Source organism: Numida meleagris, chromosome 2, assembly GCF_002078875.1.
Source record: "Numida meleagris isolate 19003 breed g44 Domestic line chromosome 2, NumMel1.0, whole genome shotgun sequence".
NCBI classification, from domain to species: domain Eukaryota; kingdom Metazoa; phylum Chordata; class Aves; order Galliformes; family Numididae; genus Numida; species Numida meleagris.
The window spans coordinates 81,140,948-81,151,792 of record NC_034410.1 but is presented as its reverse complement, the minus strand read 5'-3'; the positions used below and the strand labels follow the sequence as shown (position 1 = coordinate 81,151,792).

At 34.5% G+C, this 10,845-nt stretch overlaps 1 long non-coding RNA gene across 1 annotated transcript in view; it reads left to right on the top strand.

The window, feature by feature from the left end:
* The window catches only part of LOC110393825, a 43,955-nt gene that overhangs the window by 20,029 nt on the left and 13,081 nt on the right, over positions 1-10,845 (top strand). The window contains exon 2 of the long non-coding RNA XR_002435218.1: positions 7,535-7,600. This is a non-coding gene — a long non-coding RNA (uncharacterized LOC110393825). The remainder of the gene's footprint in view (positions 1-7,534; positions 7,601-10,845) is intronic.

Here is a 10,845-nt window from a genome sequence, read left to right as displayed (position 1 = left end):
GTTTTGATATGTGTGGGGCACCTGGCTTGTAAACAAGTGTGCTATATAAGAGAGGGCTGCTGCCCTAATAAAATGAAGCTATTTGAACTCACACTGAGTTGCTGCTTCCCACGCGGGCGGGCGGGGGTTTGTCTTTTCCCTTTGCCGACTGTCGGGGTGACCCTGTGTCCAAGTGTTTTCCTACATCCAGTAGTTCTCCAGACTGTATTGTCACAATGGTTACTGTATAACCTATGGCTACTCAGAAATTAATTCAAACTCTTAACCATGAATTATCTCCAGCTCCATATGCAACAACCAGTGTACAAATACACTCATCGTATGCATTTTAAGATAATTAATCATTTAATTTGCAGCTCTGGAAATTTAGTTGCAGTGGTTTGTGCATAAGCATTTTTTGGTTGTTTTCTCTTTTTTCTTTTCTTTTTTCTTTTTTTTTCAGAAAGAGAATATTCTGATTACTTGGCTAAAACTAGGAATTCTGAAAGTAGGTTTTAGCTGATTATTCATATTTTCATATTTTCATATTTTTCAAATTGAGCTGATGTAGTGTAGTCTGGATCTGAATCTCAACCTCTTTGATGGTTAATGTCTCAAAGACCTTACTATCTTTTTGCATCTGAATCAACAATTTAGTCACCCAGTATGTATAGAGAGAGAAAAAAAAGAACGACATCAAGTGTGAAGTTCCCAGCAAAAATTGTGTGAACTAGTCATAGGTCACCAGTCCCTACCATGGGCTGGACCTCTTTCTCTGCAATCAGTTTAACTCTGGGAGCCAAAATGGTACAACATAGCAAAATTCAAAACATTTTCAAAGCATTTACAAAGTGATTACATGACATTAATTTTCCTTGATTCAGAAAACTTTTCGCATTCTGGAGATCACTATCTAAAAAATGTATTAGCTTAATTAATTCAAACCTTCTACTTCTGATCACCTACAGTGCATGATGTAAGAAAACAAAGAAAGCTCTGTTAATCATTGAAATGCCCTATAAATTGATACTGTTACATATTAAACAAAGTAACTACATTTGACTCAGGAGAGCTAATTAGTAAATGCCTGTTACAGCCTTTGGTTGCTGAAATCCTGGAGTGCTTATGTATTTGCATGAGCAATTGGTTTTATGGTTCTAGAAGGTTTCTGTGGACTCTTCATTTTCTGTATATACTTTAGTCAGAAATCTTATAGTACTGGCTGGAACAGGGTAATTAATCCCTGCAACATAATATTTAACTCAATAAAACAACGCAAGAAATAGAAAATTCTGGCAAATATCCATAATGTGGTTCTTGTTTTAATCTTAAATTTAATAAGCGTTAGAATCATAGAACAGAATAATAGAATCATTAAAGTTGGAAAAGACCTCTAAGATCATCTAGTCCAATCATTGACCCTTCCCCACCATGCCCACTAAACCACATCCCTTCCTAACACATCTCCATGTTTCTTGAACACCACCTGGGATGGTGACACCACCACATTCCTGGGAAGATCTCCACACTGAAAGGGGTCAACATTTCTCTCTAGTAGACTCATATACATTGCACAAAATGAATACTCTGTGGTTGTTTTCTACTGAAAGATTTTGTGTGCACATAGACTATAAGTATTATCTAAACTTAAGAACAAGTTCTCTTATTTTGGCTAAGTGTACTTTTAATCATACACTCTTATTATTTTTTAAAAATTTCAGTGTATATTGTTAAAATATTTCCATGCATGGTGCTTTTGTATTAAAGTCCTTTCTAGATGTCAAAACTTTCCACACAGAGGTGTGTCTTTGAAAAGGTCTCACATATTTTAATTTCTGATGTTTGGATGATTACAGTGTTGTATGAACATATATATAATTTCTTTTGTGTGTTTTATTGGCATTTTTCAGGCTACTATAAAACTGTAATAAATAAAAATAAATGGTAGTCTGGCTATTGCTCACATACTCTATGACTGACTTTAACTGAGAAAATGGAAGGATGCATATGCAGGTTGTCATACAGTCTCAGCTCATGCTGCTGTTTAATGAGAGCTGAAGGTAGCTCCTACCTGGAGGGAAGCTCTGTCATGTTGCTCTAGGGCAAAACCAGTACATTTCTATATACTCATGCTGAGAGCTCTGTTTACTCATTTTCCAATTCTAACAAGGAAGCAAGCCCCCCCCAAAAGGGGAAAAAGGCAGATAATTTTTCTATGGAAGATATTAAACTGAATGTTTTAAAAAGATCTTATGGAATTGAGTATCTAAGCTACCTTGCCAAAAATACCAGGGTTCTCAGGATATTATATACATCATTGCATGTGAAGAAGATTGCCCTATATTTTTAACGCACGTTTAGTTATACAATAAATATACAAATATTAATAAATTATATTAAATATAATAATATAAAAATATATAAAATATATTAAATATACAAATGTATGATAATTTTCCCCAAAATACTACAAAACTATTTTCGGTTACATACACCAGAGAAGAGGGCTGACATATAACAACTGTGAAAAAGAAGTAATAGTTATGTTGCTTACTTCTGGAGTAGTTATGCTTGGATGACTGGCTGATGGACTTCGGTTTCCAAAGTAACTTCAGTGACTGTAAATAAGTGAAGTTCTTAGATTCTGGTCAAGTTTTTAGCAGACTGCTCACTGCAGTGGTCTTAGCACTATTCACTGCTATGACCTGTATTTTTCTTTTCTTGGCTAACTATGAACATCTTTATTTAAATCTTGTTACTGAATAGTTTACTTTGCAATACAAATAATAAGATAACTAAAGTTTAGTCTTGATGAATCTTTCATGAGAACAAAAACATAATGTGTTTTAAGATTATATTCTTAATTAAATTCAGAAAAAATCATAGATGGCATATGTATTTTTCTTTGCAGTTGTCACTAGAACATGTCTATTAACAAAGATGATGATATCAAATGAAAATACTCCTCTTTGTAGAAATTTTTCAATTTCATAAAGTAACAAATGTTCCTAAGAAAAATGAAAGTGAACCTTTATTTTGGTAACATTTCCTTCATTTCCTTAAAAAATATTTCTTACAAAACCTTTTTTTTTTTTTTTTCTCATAAGAAAAATGAATACAGAAATTAAAAAAGGATCCCAAATGGAAATAAGAGATTTCTTTCTCACTTGGAAAAATGCAAATGAATTTTTAAACATCAGGAACATAAGTTCTAAATGTAATTAAATAGTACGTATTTTAGAATTGAGGCATTCATGAAAACATTCAAATGAAATATTTTCATATACCAGTATATGTAACCTTTATGAGTAACTCTAGTGCTAAGCTGAAATTCCATCTCTAGAGGTCAAAATACAATATATATATCTTTACATATACAACATACTTTAAGAAGATACATATTTCTGCTGCATCTTTTTTTCTCAGTAAGAAAATAGTAAATAATTGTACATGTGAGATTTTACTTCCTACTGATTCCTGTTTTTTTATAAATAAAAAAATCACAGATGAGGGCTTAATACATTTTCACTGATGTATTTTATTTTAATTCTGTTTGAAAATAAATAAATTATTCTATGTATTCCAAAAACAGAGTGTGTTATCTTTCAACTGACGCACATTATTGGTGATTAACTATAGGTTTTTTTTTTTTTGTTTAATAACAACAATAAATTTCAGAGGTAGATCAAGTTTTATTGTAGTGCACAGATAATTGTCAATTAGCCAATATTCATCCTCAAATAAAAGTGCTTCAAATTCTGTGTCTCCATAGATGTAGATTTATTTCTCACTCAGAAATATTCAAGAATTTCAAGTGACTCTTTACACAGACATTCAGAATTACAGTCCCCAGACACATGGAGTCAAAACGTTTGCATATCACTGATAAGAACAGAGATACATTACTTTCTAATCATTAGATGATTTACCAGCAGGGAAATCTAATCTAGCGATTCTGCTCTCTTTGTGCAAGAGTCTATATTTTCAAAAGTCAAATTCATATACTAAGTCAGTGTAAAGGAAGTGCAGAACTTCTGTTATTAATCTCTTTGAGGATGAGTCAAGAATTTATGTACCTTGCTTATTTAATTTCTAAGCTATCTTTACGAATGTCTTAAAGTAATCAACATGTTTCAGACTTTCTTTAGGCTGCATTATTTCTTTAGGAACAAAGTTTAATTAATTTGTATGGAAAAGGTGTTTGTATCACTTTTGGTATTGCAGCTGCTTCCTGTACCATCTACCACTTGTTGTGTGTTAGGAAAACACCATTCTAGTTGAGACAGAAGTTCAATATCTGTCTTTATGTGTACTATCTTGACGTATGTTTCTGAAGTTATATCTACATATTAAAGTTTCTTTTGACATATTTCTTTTTTTTTACTTGTGATTTGTTATTGAAATCCTTTTCTTCTTGACAATAACTTATCTAAAGTGAGGCCTTCTATGACTTCATGGTCAGACCCTGCACTAGCAAAGTGTAATTCTGGCTATATTCTGTAATCCTGTGGGAGACGTATGGGATAGCGTATGGAAATCAATGCCAGTGTGAATAGCTTTAGTAGTGGCTGCTGCTGAGTTTATTTGAGATGATAAAAATGGGCATAGGTAGTTCAACCACTGTTTCTCAACTATGAAGAACTGAAATTTTCTAACCCTGTTGGGAAAAATAAAAAACAAAAAGCCTGTGGGCAAACTAGCACAATACAGATACAGGTAAACTGAATATTTTTGCCTTAGATTTTCTCTTTTTGGATTTATATTTTGTAGTCCTTTCTTAAACTATCACTTCATGTCAAGTGAATGACCTGGACATAAACTAAAGATATAAAAGTGTCTGTACATCCCATACGTATATAGTACCAATAAAAACTGTCAGTCTTTCCTGAAGTATGTTTTAACTGTGATTTCATCATGGAGGAAAAGATAAGAGCCACATAGATGTTTTGGTGATTAAAGAATTACTAAAGTAATTAATTTAAACTATAATCGTATGTATGGTTCCTGTGATTAAACTTTTTTTGAACAAATCTAACCTTCTGTAACAACATGGCAAAGACAGAAGACAGTTTAAATGATCTAGGTTTTTGAAAAATATATGAAAGAACAACAGTTTAATAAAAGAGGACTAGAAATTTCTGTCAAAATAGAGATGAACTCCAAGGAATCTGTAAGGAAATTCTGGAAAGGTTAATTAAATCGAGTGATGCTAAGCTACATTCTATGTTTATTCACAATTCTTGACTTTTCTTGTGTATAGGACAATAGTCAGCACCCAAAATTATGAATGTTCCCCTTCTCTATTTTACTTATTGAAGGTTGAATTATTAGAAAAGTGGATAGATTAAAGTATGTGTTGCCTGTGAGAGTTAGATTGCTGCTGAGGCCAATAAAATGGCTGTGAAACAAAAGGTCTATGCATGTACTTAAGTGTGTCCAGGAAAGAGAAAAGATCTGATCAGACAAGAACTAGATAAGAAACAAATCTATTGCACATAGCTGCATATCATTACACTTCACTGAAGTCCTTCAAGTCTCTATTAAGTCAATACCAGTACCAGGTATGATATTTCAAATAGCTTTATATTCCAGTGCCTAGAGAGCTGATGAAGATGGGAAGAGAAGCACTGACGGAAATAAGTCAGACTGCTTCCTCAGTAATGGCTAGACTATAAAATATTTGTCAAATACCTGCAAGGATGTATTTGAGTCATTGCCTCATTTAGCTTTACCTTGTTGCAAGGCATCATGGACATACATGCTTCCATCCTTCTGTGATTCTTGTTATTGTCTGGATTTACAGGTCTTCCTTTCACCTAAATTCTCTAGCAAATACATCTAGCTGCAAAAAGCACAGTTTACTCTAGAGGAAGCCTTTTTTCCACTTGTTTGTTTCATATTTCCATAAACAAGTTTTGTCCCAAAGAGTGCTTTTATCACTCTTACTTTATGTTTTTGGACATTTTTTAAATTTTATATCTTTAAGTTAATGCTAATATTAGGCACTATGTTACCATCAAACTGAAATCCAAAGCTGCTGAAAATGATATGAAAAATAGTTACAAAATCTTCTATCATGTCAGTGTTTATACATGCTGCTAGTCAAAGGAGGTAAATCCGGAGTGAAATTATTGGTAAAGAAAAAAAATAATATGCTGAGTCAGTCATCTGATCAAGAAAAATATCACAAAACAAGAGTAAAGCTCTAGCTATAAAGAAGATGTCTACTAATTTGTGCTAACTTCTAGAGTGTTATGCATGTTTGGAAGCATGATTATTTTTAATAAAATAGATACAGAAGGCATTATGAAAATCTTTCTTTCTTGGAATTTACATCGTCAATTATATGGTCAAAGATTTTTACTCATTGAGTATGTAAAGAGTTTTAAAAGGTAAGGATAACCATGCCTTGCCTTATTCTTAAATACATCCTGTGCAAGACTTTCTTTGTATACCATACAAAACAGAACAAAATATCTTAGCGTCTCTTCTCTTCCTTCTGACCTGATTCTCTAGCTGCTATTTTTGCCTTCTGCTTCAACTGTCTTTACAAACCTATAGTAATTAAAACCCTGGGCAAATGCTGAAGATGTATAACCAGCCACAATTAACCACATTCACTGCCTTCCTCACAAATTTTTGTACTGTTAGCCCTTTGCCTAGCTATGTTTTTTTTTTCTTCTTTTATTTATTTTAGAAGTAAATCTTTCAAACTTGCAGTATAATATTTGCTTTATATATAGATAATTTTTTTTTTTTAACAGAACCTAAACTCAAACGCATTTTGAGAAGTCTGGACGGTATTTGTGACAAGATAATATATAGATCTATATAAGTGGAAAAACCTCACATACAGGACATAAAAATACATATTTTCATGCTTTCAAATATTTCCCAGATAATAGCTAACAGTAAGAAAAAATACAAATAATAATACAATGTTTTTATTTTTTTCTTAAAGCTGATTATAAAAGTTGGTTTTATGTCCAATACAGCTCTCAGAATTATATCTTCATGTTTTCCGAAAATCAGAATGATTATAGCAATGTTGGAGATGCAAACTACTGTGAAACTGAACCAGTTATATATGCTCTTTCCTGTGTAGTACTTGCAACTTATAGCCTCTGACATTTGAAACTCATACAAGATTTCTGACTGAAGCTTCTCATCCTACACATCCACAGGTCAACATGTGTTCTCAAATGTTCCTTTGGAATGATATACAGAGTACTTCCTCCAAAAATTTGGAAATACCTGTTGTCTTCATTTTATTTTTTTATTATTCTTATCCCCTTATTGAGATTCAAAATTACCTTTAAATTAACTTTATTTGTTCCTCTAATTGAAAAGACACATAGAAAATCTCCCTGTAAAGCACCAGGGCAGAAATGTTTTTTTTAAAGAGTTCAGCAATCAATGAGATACTTAGGAGTGAGCTAAATAATCATCAGCCTTCTCAATCATACCTCTGTTTTTTGCTCATTACGATGATTTTTTCCTTGAATAATGAACTGATTTCCTGATTTTTCTTTTCCTTCATTTTACATTGCTGAAGACAACCTGTGAGGAGAATCATCAGTTCACGCTGTCATTGCCATCAGTTCCTGGAAATCGTGTGGAGGTAGGATACGTCTTTACCATGGTCTCAAGTAGAATGCTGTTTGATACAGTGCACTCAGTAAGAGCAAAGGAAGTACAGGAATAAACAGTAAAAGTAATTGTGCTGGATTTAGTTGTAAACTCTTTCTGATATTTCTGATCATGAACTGTCACGAAATAGGCAATTTCTTTTCCTAAAAGTGTTATACTGTTAGGAGTGCCACTGGCTCCTTCTCTGAGAAAATCTCAAAAAAGAAAACATTGTAAGAATGAGAAAAGGGTTACTTTCCTTCTAGCAAAATTCTGAATTTTTCTCATGAATTTTTACTTACATGGTTGGCATTCAGAGTTTTCTTATCTTGTGTATTCTTCAATTCTTTTTCCTTCATTCCTTCTTTCCTTCTTTCTTTCTTTCTTTCTTTCTTTCTTTCCTTCTTTCTTTCTTTCTTTCTTTCTTTCTTTCTTTCTTTCTTTCTTTCTTTCTTTCTTTCTTTCTTTCTTTCTTTCTTTCTTTCTTTCTTTCTTTCNCCCCCCTCCCTCTCCCTCCCTCCCTCCCAAACATCAGTTACTGCATAGTTTGAGTAATTTGTTTCGTACTACAAATGTTTTACTTTCACATGCTCCAATGTCTAATACTGTTACTGTATTTACAGATGGCTCCGGCAAGATACACCAAGTAGTGGTTCTCTGGCGTGTGACTGCTACCCGATGGCAGTCAGACGTGCCTATCATCAATGGGTCACCTCAAGTTGTACAACTAGCTGCGGTAGCTCAAGTTTTTCAAATTTTTGCGGAGCGAAAGCTTAATATAATAACTACCTCTTTGTATGTTACAGGTGTCATTTAGCAGATTGAAAGATCTTTTCTTAAGGAAGTTAACAACACCACTTTGTTTGCGCAGTTCAAGCGAGTTCGCATGATGTCTCTCACCATATTCCTTCTTTTATTATGCACTATTCCTTCTTTTACTATGCATATTCAATCTCACACTATGCTGCCTGGTCCTTTAACTGCAGGCAACCCCACGGCTGATATCATTGAGCATGCTTATCAAACACTGAAATGTATTCTTAAAAGAAAAAGGGGGGAGGTACGGGAGACACGCCACAAGAGAGATTATGTAAGACTTTGCTTGTGTTGAATTTTTGGATAGTGATCATACTCCAGCCCTTATAATGACTGGATTGTGTGTTTCTTACTTATTGGTATTGTTTCATAACTTGTTGTATTATAGATACTATAGTGACTTATGAAAAACGGCTGCACTACCCACTGGATGGTATTATAACAACCCTAGTAATGGTATGGCGAAGTAGGTGATTTTCCTGTGTTAGCAATGCAGCCTTAAGAATTAGAATTATTAGGCATAATCTAGGTTACTGTGTGCTGCTTCTGTTTTTCTAGTAGACAAAATGTGAATTGAACAGGATTTGATGTTACCAGTGCTGGAATTTATGGGAATGGCTCTTCTAGTGTAATTTTACCACCTCATTATCAGTAATTCTTGGTTATGATGTTATTAGCCTGTCAATTAGCATTTTCTTAATTTGTGAAGGTAAAACCTGGAAAGGAATCCCGGGCAAAGGGATGACCCTGTACCATAGAATGATTAACTGCCTTTCATCCCACTAGTCAGGATTTTAAAAATATGACTACGCATCACTCGAGACTAAGGTGCATGCTATCTTACTTTGATTCCACATGTGATTCTGATGTAGGATTTTGGAGTATTGCCCAACAGATTTTTAGTTCACTGGTCCCTTAAATTGGCACCTATATCAGGGGCCTAAACTATAGAATGATCTTGGGATAGAACAAAGTATTCTGATAGTTTTAAGGGAGCTGATAGTTGAGTCTATAGCTGCAAATGTCTTGTTTCATAGAGAGAGCTAAGCTTGGTAGTTATTTTGCTTTGTGAACAGGTGTTCCATTTGGGCTCTGTATAACGCACTGGCCACGCGGATGCAGTGTACAAATGGAAAAAGCCCTGCAGACCCTAAGAAGAATCAAAGCAGGAGAGAGTCTGTGGTGGGTGAGAGAGGAGAAGTGCACTTTGAAGCAGGGGACGCCCTGCTGGCACTGCCTATCGCATCCACCGCTGGCGTGTTTTTTCTCTCTCCTTTCTGATGGTTTGTCACCTTTCAAGGGTCAATAGGTAATGATGCACTAGCTTAGGGAGTTTCTGATTCCTGCTCACAGGATTATCTAGAATGGATGCCTGTGTGTGTGTGAGTGTGTGTATGTTGACTGGAACTCATGACCCTCTGTGCAGTTTTGAGTGCATGGTTTGCTTGTCTCTGCTCCTGAGACATCCCGTCTCTTAGATTTCAAACATACCCTGAAACGGCACTGCTTAGCTTTAGCCACACTCACCAAGTTAGGATGTTAGCCAGTTAAGGGAAGTAATGCCACTAGTGATGTTCTAGCACACTTGCCCACTAAGATCAATTCTATCCGACATGTAACTTTATGAAGTTGTGCAACCATTGATTTTCTATTAGTCCAAAGGCATGGTGTGAGCACTCTAAAAGCATGTGTTGTACAGATTTTAGTGATCATTCAAAATCAATATGTCAGAGTATTCAAAAGCTGAAGATTTTCTCTAATCAGTTACTATTACACACAGAATGGGACCCTCAGGGATTCTTTTCCAGGTTGCAGAAACTTGGGCCATGGGCCAAACAAGTGTTTATTCCTTTTTTAATGGGTTTAACAGTATTTCTTGTCATTATGCTATGTTTGCCTTGTATCTTTTCTTATGTTTAGTGTTGTCAATCGAGGCCTTGATTGAGTTATGATGGTTATATTATTAATGTGATTAGTGCTATTATTTTATAGAATGGTTAAAGATTGACAAGGAATTTAAAACTGCTTCTCACAAAAAGCGTCGGTCTCTCCAAATCCTTGACAGTACTTGTTCTGGCAAGGTTCAACTTTGGAGTGCAACTGCTAGAATTTTCGCCTCACTTCTAGCCCCAGGAGTTGCTGCTGCCCAAGCCTTGAAACAGATTGAACGCCTAGCTTGCTGGACTGTTAAACAGAGCAACCATACTTCAGAGATCCTTGACGAGATGTTAGAAGATATGAACAGTCTCCGCCATGCTGTACTTCAGAATCCAGCTGCTATAGACTTTCTTTTGCTTGCTCAAGGACATGGCTGTAAAGACTTTGATGGGATGTGTTGTTTAAATCTTTCTGATCATAGTAAATCTATTCAAAAGCAAATTCATTGGTTACTTAAACATACTCAAGCTATTACTAAAGATC